The sequence below is a fragment of the Piliocolobus tephrosceles genome, chromosome 3, assembly GCF_002776525.5.
Source record: "Piliocolobus tephrosceles isolate RC106 chromosome 3, ASM277652v3, whole genome shotgun sequence".
In the NCBI taxonomy this organism is placed as follows: Eukaryota; Metazoa; Chordata; class Mammalia; order Primates; family Cercopithecidae; genus Piliocolobus; species Piliocolobus tephrosceles.
The window spans coordinates 160,926,209-160,944,168 of NC_045436.1; the positions used below are offsets into that span (position 1 = coordinate 160,926,209).

Here is a 17,960-nt window from a genome sequence, read left to right on the forward strand (position 1 = left end):
CATACCATTCTGCAGGTGCATACCATTCAGTGGGTGCATACCATTCTGCAGGTGCATACCTAGTTCGGTGGGTGCATACCATTCTGTGGGTGCATACTGTTCTGTGGGTGCATACTGTTCAGTGGATGCATATGGTCCAGTAGGTGCATACCATTCAGTGGGTGCATGTCATTCTGTGGGTACATGCTCTTCTGTGGGTGCATACCATTTGGTAGTTGCATACTGTTCTGTGGGTGCATAATATTCAGTGGGTGATACCATTTGCTAGATATATAATATTTGGTGGGTGCATGCCATTCTGTAGGTGCATACTGTTCTGTTTAGGTTCTCCCACTTCACACTCTTAAAAGCCATCTTCCATTATAATTCACATGCCTTTACTTTCTTTTCTCCTGCACCGTGGCCAACACTGTTTATTGACCAAACCAATGGTTTTAGATGCACATTTTTATCATCAAATCCTTATATATATATGTGGATCTGCTTCTTAACTCTATGTTCTGTTCCTTTGATCTCCCTGAAAAGTCCTATGGTTCTACCACATTATTCTTATTGTTTTGCTTTATAATACTTCTAATATCTTTTTGGGCTAACCTTCTTCGCTTTGCTCTTCCTTTTCAAAGGTTTCTTATTTGTTACTTTTCTCAGATAAAACCTAGAAACATTTTATCAAGTTCTCCTCTGATCCCTCCCACACAAATCCTACTGGTATTTTGATAGGGGTTCTGTTAAATTTATAAATTAACTTGTCTGTCTCTCTCATAGATAGATATGTTCTGTGGCTTTATGATTAAAAAATTTACATTGACTAAGGAGAATCTGGTGAATTCCAGTAAGTCTGTTAAGCTGCATTCTTACAACTCTAAAAACGCAAGTTCAATGACCTAAACATTGGCTTTGTAGCATTTCAAATTGCGTTAAGTTTCTATCCCTTTAGGACTGAGAGTGTGGTGGTGGGAGCTTGGACTCTGCAGGCTTTCTGCCTGGGTTGGAACCACTGAGTCACTCTTTCTTATACATGTATTTATGAGAAAGAGAGAGAGAGAATGACAGAGCAAGCTATTTTCATATATACTTTTGTTAGAACTTTCCTTAACTTTATAGTTGTTCTGTACTGACATGCCCTAAATGACGACTTTTTATGGACTTGAAGGGAGTCCAGATCATGGTGATGTTAATGCTGTGTGTTTCCCATTATAGGGAAGCCTCTGTGCCTGAGCAGGACTTTGAAATGGATGGATGCAGATAGCAACCCAGGAATGATTTGCTCTCTTCCCAGCTGTCACGACTAACCCAGCATCCTGCTTCTGCTCATTGATGGTGTACCAGCACCACATGTATATTCCTTGATTCTGTGGAGTCATTACCTTGAGACTTTTTTATGCTGGTGAACAGTATGCCCAACACACACACATTTATCCTCAGAGATCAGCTCAGTCCAATGGTTACCCATTCATTCATTCATTCATTCAGTGTGCTTACTTATACACTCCCTCTCTATCTTACGGATTATTTTATAATGCTCCAGGTTTGATCTAAAGTCACATTTTTCTATGATGCTCATTGACTTTTTTTTCTAAACAAAATGTAGAAATTTATCTTTAATGTTTAAAAATTGGAGTTCTTAATCCTGAATTGCCAGGTGTTTTGGGTTTTGAAGTTTCAGTGGTTATAAGCAGCACCTTTGCTGCTGTTTTAGAGTTTGTTAGTATTCATGAAGGAGTTTTATAGTTTTAGAGGAATTCACATTCCATAACTTTATAATAAAAAATTTATATCAACTGAAGAGAATCTGATGAATCCCAGTAAGTCTGTTAAGCTGCATTCTTACAGCTCTAAAAATATAAGTTCAACATCCTAAACGTTGGCTTTGTAGCTTTTCATATGGCATTAAGTTTCTGTCCCTTTAGGACTGAGTGTGGTGGTGGGAGCTTGGGCTCTACCGCCTTCCTGCCTGGGTTGGAACCAGTGACCGCTGCATGAGATAGGATGCTTCGGGGTACAAGTGACAGAAATTCTAAACTGCTTGAACAATAAACGAATTAATTGCCTTACATAGCCAGAAGTTCAGAGGTAGTGTGGGCCTTAAGTACTTGATGGTTTATGGCTTCATGAAGTTGTCATGCACTCATTCTCTCCACTGTGCCAAATTTAGCAAGTAAAAATACAGGGCACCCGGTACATTTGAATTTCAGATAGGAATGTAGAAAATTGTACTCTTTTTAAGTACAAAAGTGTGTTCCGTGTGATTTTGGGCATAGGCTTATATTAAATTATTATTCATTGTTTATCTAAAATTCAAATTTAGCTGGACATTCTGTGTTTTACCTGACAACTCTGCCATTTTGCCGATTTTAGCTCGTCAGCTTCCTCTTACATTTAGTATCAGCTTCCTTCTGTGTCCGGTTCCCCTCAGGAGAAGCAGAAAATGCAGCCATGGAAAATAAGTCCTCCTCTGCAGTCTGGCTGGGCCAGTGTAGGACTTGCTCCCATTCCTGGTCTAGTAACACGCACCAGGGGGCTGCTATACACTCATCGGCTTTGATTCATCACTTGGGATGGAAGGGCTGTTAGAAGTTAGCAGTGATGTCCACTAAACTAATTGTGAGACTTTGGGAGGGCTCCTTTGAGGGTCTTGAGTCTCAACTTTCTCATCCATAAAATGAGGATAAATATGGTACCCAGTGCATAGTGTGGCTGTCAGGATCAAATGAGACAGTGCAAGTAGAGGCCTCAACACAGTGCCTGGCACGAGGTCAGCATCCATCAATGTTTCTCACCTGCTGCTCCTCCTCGTCATCTCTTTTTTAAACAATTGTATGTTAGCAGATTGATTCTGTCCAGCACAGCTCTTGGCTGTCAACAGGACACACTGCCCTTGTTGGGACCCTTTTGGTTGCAGTTGCCGCTCAAAGTAGCTTGCTCCAAAGACAGGTTCTGGCTCATAGATTATAGGAAGAGTTGGTTGAGCATCCCCCGTGGGAGACAGAAGTGCCAGTGGGCCCCAGGAATAGCTACAGCAGGGCCCAGGAGCCCAGGCCTCTCATCAGCTCTCATCTCCTTTTCTGCTTCCTCCTCAGAAGCGGAGATGAGATAGAACACAATATCACATTCTTAGTCTTTGAAACACTTCGTATTTTTCAGAGACCATGCATATATGCATGCCTGCATGTCGTCTCCCAGCATTCTTCTGAGGTCACACTGGGAGGTATGTCTTTCATAAAGGCACAGGCAGCATCACAGTTAGCAATAAATAAAAAGAGTTTAGAATCTGGCATTTAATTGCATGGATTCAAGTTTAACCTTTCCACTGGGCAAACTACGTCACCTTTCAAAGACTCAGTTTCCTCCTGTTCATAATGGGCATGATACTGATATGTGTTTGCAAAGCTCTTATGAGGAATTGATGTGGCAGTGTTTGTGCTGCGCATTGCCTGTTAGTTGGAGAGTGCTCAATGAGTATTGGATATTTTAAATTTTTCCTGTGACTTATCCAAGGGCACATAGCAGGTTAATGGAGAAGGCCTAGAATCCAGACCCCTCTAGCTTGTAGTTTGGTGCTCTAGTTCAGGCTTTTTGTTCTATATTCGATTCTTAGACTGTTTGAGCTGGGAAAAACCATAGTCAACATTCAGTCCAGCCCATTTCGGAAGTCTAAAGACTTGTTCAAAGTCTTCTGCTTAGGAGTGGTAGAGAACCAGAAATTGAGCTAGGAATTTTCACCTGCTAAGCCAGTCTTCTTTCTCGTAGCAACCAATATATATGTGTATATGTATGTGTGTGTGTATATATATTTGTGTGTGTGTGTATATATATTATTTATTTGTTTTTTGCTTTTTGGGTCTTCACATTAAAGGATAGATGAAAACTTTTACATTTGTAATTCTAGAAATATAGTTGTTGAGGCTTTCTTTTGGAACTCAGAATCCTTTTTAAAACAACCAATTTCCAATGGCAAATCGTCTGTTAAAGAAGCTGTGGAGAAATTGAGACAACAGTGATTGCACTAATAGCTTCTCGTGGGATATTGAAATGAAAATTTCTTCTCGTGACTTTAGGCAGAAGTGTACACAGAGTGCCCCTTTTTACTGCAGTGAGAGATCACCAAAAGATCTCCAATGACCCTTTAAATATTTTTCTTTTGCTAAACAAGCAGTTCCTGCAAAGCAGACAAAGGGGAATTTAAATTATCTTGGGTTAATTTTCTTATAAGATGGGATTCTTCGGGGTTACAGAGGTACATTTTCCCCGTGAAAACTCCTTGAATAAACAGTCAAACACATCTTTAAGATCTTTGTCTTTTCCTGTTTTGATTTCAAACAGACGTACCACGAAAGGTATCTCTCTTGGTCCAGGAGGGAGCTGTTGCTTTCTCGCCTCTAAAAAGTGATGGCTTATTTAGACAGTGACATGCGCCGAGATGACAACCCTGGAAAAATCAGACCGTAGAGTGGCCCTTTGTGGGATGGGAAGGAGCCTTTCATTTCCGTAGAAAAGTCTCCTTGATCAAGCTTATTTTAGTCTCCTGTGACTGCAAATCACAGTGACTTTGTGTATACGTCCTGGTTTGTTACTCAGAACCTAAAACTTCCTTCAGAGATCTCAAGTGATTTTAGATGTTTCTTTTTATATCACTTTGAATGGTATGACTTTTTCATTACACCAGAGAAACTAGGAAGAAATCCCAGGTCCTGTCCTTAGGAGCACTCCCAAATCATAACAACAGCAACTTTATTGTGAGGACTAATGCACCTTGCCATAAGCCCTTTCAATCCTTGAAACCATTTTGTAAGGAAGGTGGAAGCACTCCCCCAATTTATAGGTGAGGAAATTTAGGCTCAGTGAGTCTAAAGAACTTGGGAGCTATTAATGGAGCCACTGAGTGGCAGATGCAGAATCATAATGGCCAAGATTAAAGCAAACATTTATTTAAATAGCAACCTCCCAAGCCTATTCAAAAGCATGTGCCTGTGGGGCCTGGAAATGCATTCATTCACAAGTGTGTGTTTTGAGATTACGAGGTGGCAGTAGGCTGCTAAGGTCTCCTTGCATAGCCAAAAAATATGTACGAATAAGCTCTCGGCTGGTCGTTCTTTTTGTAAATAAGACAGCTGTCGCTGTAGCAAAGGTCATCACTTGGCAGTTGCTTGAACAGGGGGCCCTTGCTAAGCAAAGCAAGTTTCACTCTATTACTATTAACACAGGAGTCACCATCAGACCAAAGCAGCAGAGTAGAAATTGCAATTAAGTTTGCCATCAATCACACCTTTCAAGAATGCTTGATGTGTCATCAGACTTTTTTTTTTAAAATGTATTCTTGCTTAATCTAGTACTTTCCCATATTGAAGGGATGGATGAGGGTCCTAGAGTATCAAACTTTTTAATACCATGTAAAAATCTGGTCTCTTTTTCTCATTCTCTTTTTACTTACTTTTCTTGAGAAAGTGCCTAGGTCAAGGGCTTGCTTGTCTGTCTCTCTCTCTTATTTTCCTCTCATTTTTGAGTTCCAGTTCTGATATATATGTCTTTCAGATTGAGAGGTATGTTACCAGACTTTCTGGAATACCTCATTTTTATATTATCATATAGAATAACTTTTCCATGGCTACGTTACATGTGCAGTCATTCCTCAGTATACAAAGGGGATTGGTTCCAGGACCCCCGTGTATACCAAAATTCTCACATACTCAAGTTCCCCAGTCAGCCCTGCAGAACCTGTGGATACAAGAAGTTGGCCCTCCATATCCATAGGTTTTACATCCTGTGAATACTATATTTTTGATCTGCATTGGGTTGAAAAAAATTCACATATAAATGGATCTGTGTGGTTCAAGCCTGTGTTGTTCAAGGATCAACTGTATTTAATAAATTCTGAAGAATTTAGGATGACTTTGTGACTGCCTGATAGGTTCATTTTGCCCACTGCCTAGATAGAGTCAATTTATCAAGACAAGGAAATTGCGATAGAGAAAGAGTTTAATTCAAGCAGGACCAGCTGAATGGGAGATTGGAGTTTTTTTTTTTAATCACTCAAATCAGTCTCCTTGAAAATTTGAAGACTGGGGGTTTTCAAGGATAATTTGGCAGGTAGGGGGCCAGGGAATAGGGAGTGCTGTCAGATCTGAGATGAAATCACAGGGACTTGAAGCTGTCTTCTTGGGCCGAGTTGGTTCCTGGGTGAGGGTCACAGGACCGGTTGGCTAATCCCAGTAAGGTTATCCAGTTGTCAGAAATGCAAAAACCTCAAAAGACATCTCAAAAGGCCAATCTTAGGTTCTATAATAGTGGCATTGTTAGCAGGAATAATTAGGGAAACTGCAAATGTTGTGATCTCTGGAATAATGGCTGGTGATTATTTAATGATACCTACCTTTCAGGAGAATTCAGGCTCCTCTCGTCCTTCTAACTTGCTGGTTTTTCATTAGTTTTCCAAGAGCGGTTTAGTTTTTTTTTTTTTTTTTTGAGACGGAGTCTTGCTCTGTGGCCCAGGCTGGAGCGCAGTGGCCGGATCTCAGCTCACTGCAAGCTCCGCCTCCCGGGTTCACGCCATTCTCCTGCCTCAGCCTCCCGAGTAGGTGGGACTACAGGCGCCCGCCACCTCACCCAGCTAGTTTTTTGTATTTTTTTTAGTAGAGACGGGGTTTCACCAGGTTAGCCAGGATGGTCTCGATCTCCTGACCTCATGATCCGCCCGTCTCGGCCTCCCAAAGTGCTGGGATTACAGGCTTGAGCCACCGCGCCCGGCTCCAGAGTGGTTTAGTTTTTAAGAAGGCTATTATTTGAACTATAAACTAAATTTCTCACAAAGTTAGCCTGGCCCATGCCAGGTGTTAGAAATACCAAAATTGTTAGAAATAGATAATCAGCCCCGTGAAAAAAAGTCAGCATGGAGACAAAAGATCTCTCAGCAAGGCAATCTTTACTTTCTGCAGAAAGGGTGCTCAATAGCAGATGGAACAATGGCGAGAGCACACCTGAATAAAGGAAAAGCAGACATATTTATCCCTTATGATTTAGGTCATCCTTACTGCTGTGTCCTGCATCCATTGGCTGGAGCTGAACCTCACAATCTTAAACTAATACCTGACTTGCTAATAGCCTAAAACTTTCTTAAATAGGTAAGTGCAGGGAAGAACAAAGAAGGAGAAGAAGTTGCTTGTGAAAGGTGTAAGAAAGCAATAACATTTCCAAATAAGGAAGGGGCATAACCTATGAGCTAAGACTAGCCTGGGCCTGTCCAGACATGCCTGGGCTAAAGTGTAAGAACTAATAGTTGATAGGAGGCTGTAGAGTAAGGAGCTGTTATTCCTGGTGTCTACTATTTTATTTTTAAACCAAGACAAGCTTTGAAGAGGAACTTTTCTACTTTCTACACTGGAGAATAAGTGAAGACAGCCAGCCTGTGAGGTTAGAAGCCATGTCAGATTTCTCTTACTGTCATAATTTTGCAGAGGCAGTTTCAACTTGCTGTACTGTTCCTGGAATATTGGTCTTTTCCTCTCCTGGCTACTGGTCTGAAATATTTAAGGACCAGGTAAAAACATGTGGTCTACCCCTTTGATTCCTATTTCCAGTGTCTGGAATAACACAAGGTTAAAAGTTTTTTCTTAAGGTTTTTTGGTTTTGTTTTGTTTTTTGAGATGAAGTCTCGCTCTGTCACCCAGGCTGGAGTGCAGTGGTGTGATCTTGGCTCATGCAACCTCCACCTCTGGGTTCAAGCAATTCTCCTGCCTCAGCCTCCCGAGTAGCTGGGACTACAGGTGCGTATCACCACGCCTGGCTAATTTTTGTATTTTTAATAGAGATGGGATTTTGCCCTTTTGGTCAGGCTGGTCTCGAACTCCTGACCTCAGGCGATCCTCCTGCCTCAGCCTCCCAAAGTGCTGGGATTACAGGCCTGAGCCACTGCCCCCAGCCTCTCTTAAACTTTTATCACTTTGTTTTTTGTTTTGTCTGTGGGAGAAATAAAGGTTTTCCTTTCTCCTCTTAGGTTCAGTGACTGGGGCCTGAAAACTTAAATGACAGAAGACAAATTAACAGGAGAAAAAAAGCATACAGTTTTATTAACATTTTACATGCAATGGGAATTCACAGAAAAAAATAAAACTCAGGAAACAGTTAGACTCCAGGGCTTATGTGCCGTTTTAAGAAAGGAAAGGGGATTTGGGCTTTGAGTGATGACGAATTGTGGGAAAGCAACCAGGAAATATGTGGCAGAAATTAATGAAAAATAAGGGTGATTTTAGTAAGATTTGTTTATGAAGAATATTGTATAAGGTTTGAATCAGCCTAGTTGTGTTAACTCCAGCAGGGGCCAAGAGGTTTCACAATGAATCAGTGGCCAACTAAATGTTTTCAAATTCACGATTTGTTGTGAGGCTTTCACACACTAGCAATCATGTAATAATCAGTGCATAGACAGTGATGAGAGAGAGGGGGACAAACCCTAGCGAGTAGCTGGGGAGAACCACATACCCACAGACAAACTAGAGAGGGCTGGAATTTTCTAAAAATGCTGAGCAGCAGGGGGTGACGGCTCTTTTTGGGCAGAACTTCTGGTGGCCACTGCTGGTGTCCAGAGGCGGCCTCAGAGTTATCACAGACAGAAGTTCTACAGATGCTTCTCCATGGTCAGTCGCTTTGTTGTTTTTATGGCCCTCCACGGAGTGTGCACACTCACTATCTCAGCTGCCACGTGACTTCAGTTTCTCATCACGTCTCAGGGTGCCTAGCCACAGCAGGTCTTATCACCTCAGTCCGTTATACATATGTTTATCACTTTGAGGGGTCAACAGTTTCACTGTCACTTGTCATCAGTGACTTCATTTTGAGACAATTAGCATCACAAAACACTATGATCTATCAAGGTTCATCTTGGTGCTGACTGTCTCTGGTGATAGGAGTCTCTCTTCCTGGTACTGGAGTGGGGAACACCTTCTCAAAGGGAAATATATGCCTGCTTTTAGGCAGAAAAGGGAGTGTAGAGAACTCTTCCTGCATTTGTTGATTCTCAGTTGCCTTTAGCTCAAAAGACTTATGCCAAAGTGGCATCATTCAGGGTGGTGTATCGTGATTCCCTTCATGTCCATCTTCTCATTTCTTACAGCAGGGGGAAAAATGGTATAGAATGGAAACTTTTCTCCCAAATCTGAAAGATTTAGGGCTGTCAAATTTGACCACCGTCAAATATTTGACCATTGAAAATAGGTTCCCTTAACATCATGGTCATTGCCAAATATGATCCATGATTACACAGATGCTCCTCAGCTTACAACGGGGTGACTTTTTTTTTTTTAATTTCAGTAGTTTGGGGAGAACAAGTTGTGTTTGGTTACATGAGTAAGTTCTTCAGTGGTGATTTCAGAGAGTTTGGTGCACCCATCACCTGAGGAGTGTACACTGTACTCAGTATGTAGTCTTTTATTCTTCTCCCCCATCCTGCCCTTCCCTTTGAGTCCCCAGAGTCCATTGTATCATTCGTATGACTTTGTTTCCTCATAGCTTAACTCCCACATATCAGTGAGAACTTAAAATATTTGGTTTCTCATTCCTGAGTTACTTCACTTAGAATAATGGTCTCCAACTCCATCCAGATTGCTGAAATTGCCATTATTTTGTTACTTTTTATGGCTGAGTAATATTCATAAAAACATAAAAACAGCAAAGCAGCTGACTATGGAGAGAAGCATCTGTAGAACTTCTGTCTGTGATAACTTTGAGGACGCCTCTGGATACCAGCGGTGGCTGATATCCACTTGTAGAGAGTTTTCCCTCTCTAGTTTGTGGGTGTGAGAGTGTGTGTGTGTGTATACACCACATTTTCTTTATTTGTTCGTTGATTGATGGGCATTTGGTCTAGTTCCATATTTTTGCAATTGTGAATTGTGCTGCTACAAACATGCATGTGCAAGTGTGTTTTTCATATAATGACTTCTTTTCCTCTGAGTAGATACCCAGTAGTGGGATTGCTGGATCAAATGGTAGATGTACTTTTAGACCTTTAAGGAATCTCCGTACAGTTTTTCCATAGTGGTTGTACTAGTTTACATTCCCATCAGCAGTGTAAAAGTGTTCCCTTTTTACCACATCCATGCCAACATCTATTATTTTTTGATTTTTAAATTATGGCCATTCTTACGGGAGTAAGTTATTATTGCATTGTGATTTTGATTTGCATTTTCCTGATAATTAGTGACGTTGAGCATTTTTTCATATGTTTGTTGGCCATTTGTATATCTGCTTTTGAGAATTGTCTATTCATGTCCTTAGCTCACTCTTTGGTGGGAATATTTGTTTTTTTCTTGCAGATTTGTTTGAGTTCCTTGTAGATTCTGGATATTAGTCCTTTGTCAGATGCATAGTTTGCAAAGATTTTTCTCCCACTCTGTGGGTTGTCTGTTTACTCTGCTGATAATTTCTTTTGCTATGCAGAAGCTTTTTAGTTTAATTAAGTCGCATCTATTTATCTTTGTTTTTGTCACATATGCTTTTGTATTCCTGGTCATGATGTCTTTGCCTAAGCCAGTGTCTAGAAGGGTTTTTCTGATGGTATCTTTTAGAATTTTTATGGTTTCAGGTCTTAGATTTAAGTCCTTCATCCATCTTGAGTTGATTTTTGTATAAGGTGAGAGATGAGGATCCAATTTCATTCCTCTGCATGTGTCTTTCCAATTATCACAGCATCATTTGTTGAATAGGGTGTCCTTTCCCTACCTTGTGTTTTTGTTTGCTTTGTCGAAGGTCAGTTAGCTGTAAGTATTTGACTTTATTTCTGGCTTCTCTATTCTGCTCCATTGATCTATGTGCCTATTTTTATATCAGTACCATGTTGTTTTGGTGACTGTGGCCTAATGGTATAGTTTGAAGTCAGGTAATGTGATGCCTCCAGAGTTGTTCTTTTTGCTTAGTTTTGCTTAGGCTATGCGGGCTCTTTTTTTTGGTTCCATATGAATGTTAGGATTGTCTTTTCTAGTTCTGGGAAGAATGATGAGGGTACTTGATGGGAATTGTGTTGAATTTATAGATTGCTTTTGGCAGTATCTTCATTTTCACAAGATTGATTCTACCTGTCTAAAAGCATGGGATGTGTTTCTATTTGGTTGTGTTGTCTTTGATTTCTTTCAGTGGTACTTTGTAGTTTTCCTTGAAGAGGTCTTTCATCTCCTTGGTTAGGCATATTTCAAAGTACTTTATTCTTTTGCAGCTTTTGTAAAACGATTGAGTTCTTGATTTGATTCTCAGCTTGATCTCTGTTGGTGTATAGCAGTGCTACTGATTTGTGTACATTGATTTTGTATCGATCTGGGAGCTTTTTGGAGGAGTCTTCAGGGTTTTCTAGGTATATGATCATGTCATCGGCAAACAGCAACAGTTTGACTTCCTCCTTACCGATTTGGATGCCCTGTATTTCTTTCTCTTGTCTAATTGCTCTGGCTAGGACTTCCAGTACTATGTTAAATAGAAGTGGTGAAAGTGAGCATCTTTGTCTTGTTCCAGTTCTCAGGGGTAATGCTTTCAACTTTTCTCCGTTCAGCATAATGTTGGCTGTAGGTTTGTTATAGATAGCTTTTATTACCTTAAGGTATATCCCTTCTATGAAGATTTTGCTGAAGGTTTTAATCATAAAGGGATGCTTAAGGGGGTTACATTCTGATAAACCCATTGTAAATTGAAAACATTAGAAGTTGAAAATGCGTTTAATACACCCAACCTACTGAATACCATAGCTTAGCTCAGCCTAGCCTACCTCAAACATGCTCAGAACACTTACATTAGTGTACAGTTGGGCAAAATCATCTAACATAAGGCCTATTTTATAAAGTATAATTTATTCCATACTATACTGAAACTGAAAAACAGAATGGCTATATGGATACTGAAACTACAGTTTCTACCGTATGCATAGCTCTTTCACACCATTGTAAAGTTGTCAGCTTCATTAAATCAGGGACTGTCTGTATTTGAAAATCTCCCATTGGTTCTTATAAGTTTAGAAAACATGTTGCATCTGTAGTGTAAACCCTTCTGACATATTTTGCAGCATTTATAAGGGAATTGGAATGGTGATAGAGGCAAGAGCTAGAGTTCAGGGTGCAGTAGGGCTTAAAGAAAGGCTGCAAGATAGCTCCCCTCTCCCATGTGGCTAACCTCTCTCCGTAAGGATTCCTGCAAACAGTTGGGAAGAGGTTGGGGTGAGGTTCGACGGCTCTGTCAATTCCCTGGTCTTTGCCTTCACAACAACTGTCAGTATTTGTAGTCATCATCCCTGTCCAGAGAGAATTTCCAGGGCCTCCCAGTTCCCACACCAGGGGCTGACTTTGGTGAATTGTTTCTGCAGGCATCATTTGTAATTGGGGATTGAGTTGTTCCTTGACAAAGGAAGGTGTTTCAGAATGGAGAGCTGTCATATCCTTTTGGCCTTGAATCTCACAGCTATGTTTTCATCAAATCTCTCTTCCCTCCCTTTCCCATCACAATTTTAATAAACTCCTATCTAGAAAGAGTGACTTAAATATATGGATTCTACCACGTATCCCACTATATTCAACATTCCACTATTATCAGAGCAAAAATGTCAACCTTTAATGTCGGCTCCCGCTTGATCTGAATATTTAAAAGAGGCTTCTTTTTAAACCTCTTTATGTTTTGCTATTTATGCTGCCTCCTGCCCCCAAAAATTTAGAGAAAAGAATCTCTTGGTTTTGTTTTCCTTCCCTGTGAAACCCAGTCTTAGGCAGGCTGCCACGTTTCCCTGACATTTCCTTTACAGAGTGCTGTTATTCTAAACTGATGGTCACAGAGTCCTTCTCAGTAACAGGGAGACAAAGCACTCTGCATAGCTGATAAATTATAGGCAGGCACCGTGTGTTAGCTTGATGGATTGTTATAGTGAATGTGTGTGAGTCATGGGTGTTATTTTTGGTCAAAAGAATCGTGTGAACTTTTCTCCTCTATTTTGAGCACTTTGAAATGTACTACTTTCTTTTTGTTGTTGTTGTTGTTCTTTAAGGTGTATGTCAAGGAATTAGGCACCATTATCAGAATAGTCATTTTCTAGTTTTCAAAGTTACTGTTTTGGAGTTGAGGAGGTGGAGGGACTGAATAGAAAAGAGTTGTGTGTTGACAAGGAATCTAGCCTGTTAAATGTAAAAGAAAATTACAGTCACCTGCTTTGAAGCAGTGGCGCCACCCCCACCCCACCACACTCCAGGGGTCAAGTTTAAAGCTGAGGTAGATTTACAGTGAACTCACATGGAGGCATTGCGATTTTAATAAACCATTGTTTTGCAGCTAATGTAGAAACGCCTGGCTCTTCGTAGATTTCTTTTCAGCCAGGCTGCAGAGTAAATAATGTTCAATAATCACATCACTGGGTCTCTAAATAGCTGTTTCCTAAAGCAGCTCTGCCCTCTGTCCTGGTCATCACTGGAATTATCGACTGATTTTTATACCAAGTGTCTTCCTAGTTTCCACATCCCTGGGAAAACCATGTGAGCTCAATGCTTTTTAAAGTGAGGCCCAAGGACCAGGGCCAGGCTGCAACCTAATTGTTTCTGGTCCATGACAAGATACCTACAGAAATTGAGAGTAAGTGTTCAGAAACTTTTATAGCAATTTGACAGCATGGTTTTATGTCTGTTGAATCTAATGATACACACTTGGGGTTTTATCTTCTTGTCTTCTTAAATGTATTTGCCTAGTAATTCATTTTTATTAGATTTTACAAAAGTATTGATCTGTTGTGGATTGGAAAAAGAAAACTGGTCTTTCCCCACCAATAGATTGAGTTGTACTGGTCTACCAATACAGTAGCTACCAATGTAGCCACTGCAGTTACATTGGTCAGTGAATGTCAGGATCTTCCCACCTACTAGAGACTAAGGAAATACTGATTTAAAAAGGGAAGGTTAGGGAGGTTGGAGATTTTTTTTCCCTTGTCTTTTGTTACATTTTCATTGTTGCCCTTACAGACATTTCTTTGGGCCTTTCTTCTGCTGAATGAAGGTTTAGGTGGATTTTGCTGCATTTCCTCCAGATGGGGATGCTGAGATTCACCTGAATGTGCAGTTGGCAGCCAGCTCCCAGACCGAGCAAGCGCTGGGCTGCTCCTCCCGCCTCTCCCCAGGGAGAGTCACTGCTGCCCAGTGGCCTGGCCCTCCATCTGGTAGGGAGGGATTATGTTTGCTGCCAGGGGAAAGGATCAATGAGCTAATGTCTGGGGAATGTTCTGGAGTTCTGTGGAGGAAAGGCAGAGTCCACCTACATGTGACACCTTGAGCTAAGGAAGGAGAGCTGTGGATGGAGAGGGGGAACCAGGAAAAGAAAAGAATTGAGTCATCTCTTGACTTCACTGCAGTCCCTGTGGTCAGCCTGCTCTTGTGGCCTTGAGCTGTGCTTTCAAATGGAAGTTTTGAGATGTGATGGGGAGAGGGAGAGAGGGAAGCCTGTTTGCCTTTTCCTCTGTCTGGGACTTTTTCTCCAAGATACCTACAAGGCTCTCTCTCTCTCCGTTTTCAAGTCTTGACTTAAATGTGACCTTCTCAGTGAAACCTTCTGTGGCCCTTTCTTCCAACACATTCTATTCCCTTTGCCTGCTTTATTTTTCTCTGCAGCATGTTATCATCTAACACATGGATTCATTGTATATTCTAATGTAATATAATGCAGTTAATGTAATGTCACCCATTCAATGTCAGTTTCCAAGGGTAAGGGTTTTGTCTGTATTGTTTGCTGCTATATCTCCAGGTCTAAAACAGTGCCAAGCAGATGCCAGGTGTCCAATAAATATTTGTCAGATAAATGAATGAATGAACAATCAACAGTGAAGGGGCAGGATTGCAAAGGAGTCAGCTGTGTCCAAGGAAGCCTTCACTGCATCTACACAGCTCTGTTCACTGAGTGTTAGAGTAGGAGCCATGGGGTGGGCACAGTTGAGGGAGGTATCCCACCTTTAATTAAGCACACACTGGATGCTGGGCACTGTGGTAGGCATTCTGTGTTCATTATTTAAAGATCAAATCACTATGTGTTGCTAGCTCCATCTTACAGATGGGAGACCCAAGAGATTAAGAAATTCCTGCCAGGTCATCCAGCCCAGGAAGTGGCATGATCAGAATGTAGCCTCGTCTCTCTGATCCCTCCCATTCAGGGAAATTTCCAAAGGCAGTCATTTGTTCACAGTGTCTCTTGTTTCTTTGCTTTCCCACCTACAAAATAGGTTTTGATTTTCCTCATCCATTCACTAAATTTTTGTCTTGGGAGAACAGAAATCTGGGAAAATTAGAACTCAAATATTACAAAATGGGAGCTTTGCAAATAGGGGGCTGAAAAATTGGATGGAGTTACTGAGTAATATTCTCAAATAAGTGAGTGGCGATCAGGGCTTGATTACATCCAGCCAATGGGGATAAATGTCTTTCTTTATTTTCTTTTCTTTTTTCTATTTTCTCTTTTCTTTTCTTTCTTTTTCTTTCCTGCCTTCCTTCTCTTCCTTCTCTCTTTCTTTCTCTCTCCTTCCTTCCTTCCTTCCTTCCTTCTTTCCCTCCCTCCCTCCCTCCTTCTCTCCCTCCTTCTCTCTCTCTCTGTCTCTTTCTCTTTCTTTCTTTTTCTTTCTTTTTTTCTTTGACAGAGTCTCTCTCTGTTGCCCAGGCTGGAGTTCAGTGGCACGATCTCAGCTCACTGCAACCTCCACCATCCGGATTCAAGGGATTCTCCCGCCTCAGCCTCCACTGCAGCTGGGACTACTGGCATGTGCCACTACACCTGGCTAATTTTTGTATTTTTTAGTAGAGACAGGGTTTCACCATGTTGGCTAGGCTGGTCTTGAAATCCTGACCTCAGGTGATCCACCCGCTTCGGCCTCCCGAAGGGCTGAGATTACAGGTGTGAGCCTCAGCAGCCAGCCAGGAATGAATGATTTTCTATGCAAGTCTCCATGCCAGGCACTGGTTTCAGTCTTGGTGCGCACTCTTATTATTCCTGATCTCTCCTGGTGAGAGCGCAACCTCCACACGCAGCTTATTGCCTCTTACTTTAAAAATAGTTATGGAGCATCTACTGTGTGCTTGGGAGAGGTCAGTAAGGACAACGAAGTTCCTTGCCCTTCATGGAACTTACGTTTTAGTAAGGAGAGGGAGACAAGGAGTCAACAGTAAGCAATGAACCATGAAGTAAATGATATGGTATATTAACAGATGGCAAGTGCTCCAGAAAAAAAGATAGGGTAGCACAGGGGAAGGTTTCACTATTAAATCAACCGGTCAAGATGGACCCTGTTGAGATGGTGACCTTTGAGCAAAGACTGAAGGAGGTGAGGAAGTGAACCAAGAGACTGTCTGGAGGGAGAGCATTCCAAGCAGAGAGAGCAGGGCCCTGTCACTGAGATAGGATCATGCCTGGTCTGTGTGGGGGACCACAGGGAGGTGCGCATGAGTTGGGGAGACCTGGCAGGTAAGACAACAGGATAAATGGGATAAGGCAGGTCATTCAACATGTAGTCGTTATCTTTTCCCTTTAATTCTCTTTTTGGTACCCACCATAGGTACATATTCCCCAAAGTTTTAGCATTGAAGTATTTGGAAATGTCGCCATTCCAGTCTGGCTTAGTTCCCTAACCTCTCCGGATTTGGGTTTCTTCAGCTGTAGCAGGAAAGGATTCTTTCATATTAAGATCATCTCTAATATCTCTTGTTTGGCTCTCCTTGAATGATTTCCCCTTCCAGGAGGACTGTTCGGATTGCTTACTTGCTTCCTTTCCTCCTTTCTTCCTTCATTTATTCATCATGAGCTTTTAAAACACTCGTCGGTACCTGAGCACTGTCTGGAACAATGCACATGGAAGCAGAGGAAGCAGAAAGCAGAATCTCTGCTTTTCAGTAGCTTGCAGTCTCTCCCTGCTAAGTTTCAATAAGAATGTGATAAGTCAGGTGAGAATTAGGGCAAGTCCATTAGCAAAATAAGAATAGTACAGGAGAACAAGAAGCCACGTGCGCCAGGAGGAATGTGAGTAAAAGGCTGGAGTAGGTAGCTAGATGGGCGGCCGGGAATCCCAGGTTCAGGAAATGTGGGAAAGGGATGAGGATATGGCAAAAGGTGTCTGCATGCTCTGGGAAAAGGAACGATGAGGCTGTGAGATGGAGCCACACTGAAAGGGGAGGCTGGCTGATGGACCGGCCGTGGAGATCAGAGGGACCTGAATCCCAACAGGAGGCAAATCTTAAGGAAAGGATGATGTCATGAAGATGGGAATGAAAGGCGATTATCCTGGCTATTTAGTACTTCTCCCAGATGTGAGGTAAAATAAGGAAATAAAGAAGGAGAAAACCAGCCCAGGAAACTGTTGCATTTCTTCTGGATCCTGATTTCAGAAATTGTTGCTCGTCACTGACCTCTTTTCTGGCCGCCCACTGGAATTGTAATCAAAATTCTAGGCATTGAGGTCACACACAAAAACTCTTGAGACAACATATATTTGAAGACAAAAAAAAAGCTATCTAAACAAGAAAATGAAGCTTTTTCTATATTGTTGGCCTGGCCCAAATTTTACAATTGAACTCTATGTCCATTTTCAAGATTTTTAGTGATAAACTCTCTCTCTCTCTCTCTTTTTTTTTTTTTTTTTTTTGTTGAGATGGAGTCTTGCTCTGTGTGGAGTGCAGTGGCACAATCTCAGCTCAGCTCACTGCAACCTCCGCCTCCCGGGTTCAAGCAATTCTCCTGCCTCAGCCTCACAATTTTTTTTTTTAACGCAAATAAGACTGACTCTTCCATTGCTTGTCTGAGTGCCCTCTGTGAGCCATTCTGGAAACAAAAGAATATCCCCAAATTGAGGTTCATGGCCAACTTCATTTTCCTGCGTGCCATTGTAGTGGCGTGATTCACACACTGGCTGCATTCATATATGTGTTTACTCTAACAGGCTTTGTGGGGTTCAGCTGGTTGGACGCCAGCATCCACAAGCC

At 41.5% G+C, this 17,960-nt stretch overlaps 1 protein-coding gene across 3 annotated transcripts in view; it reads left to right on the top strand.

The window, feature by feature from the left end:
• Positions 1–17,960, top strand: part of CCDC149 (coiled-coil domain containing 149) — a 110,510-nt gene that overhangs the window by 40,551 nt on the left and 51,999 nt on the right. The window lies entirely within an intron of this gene.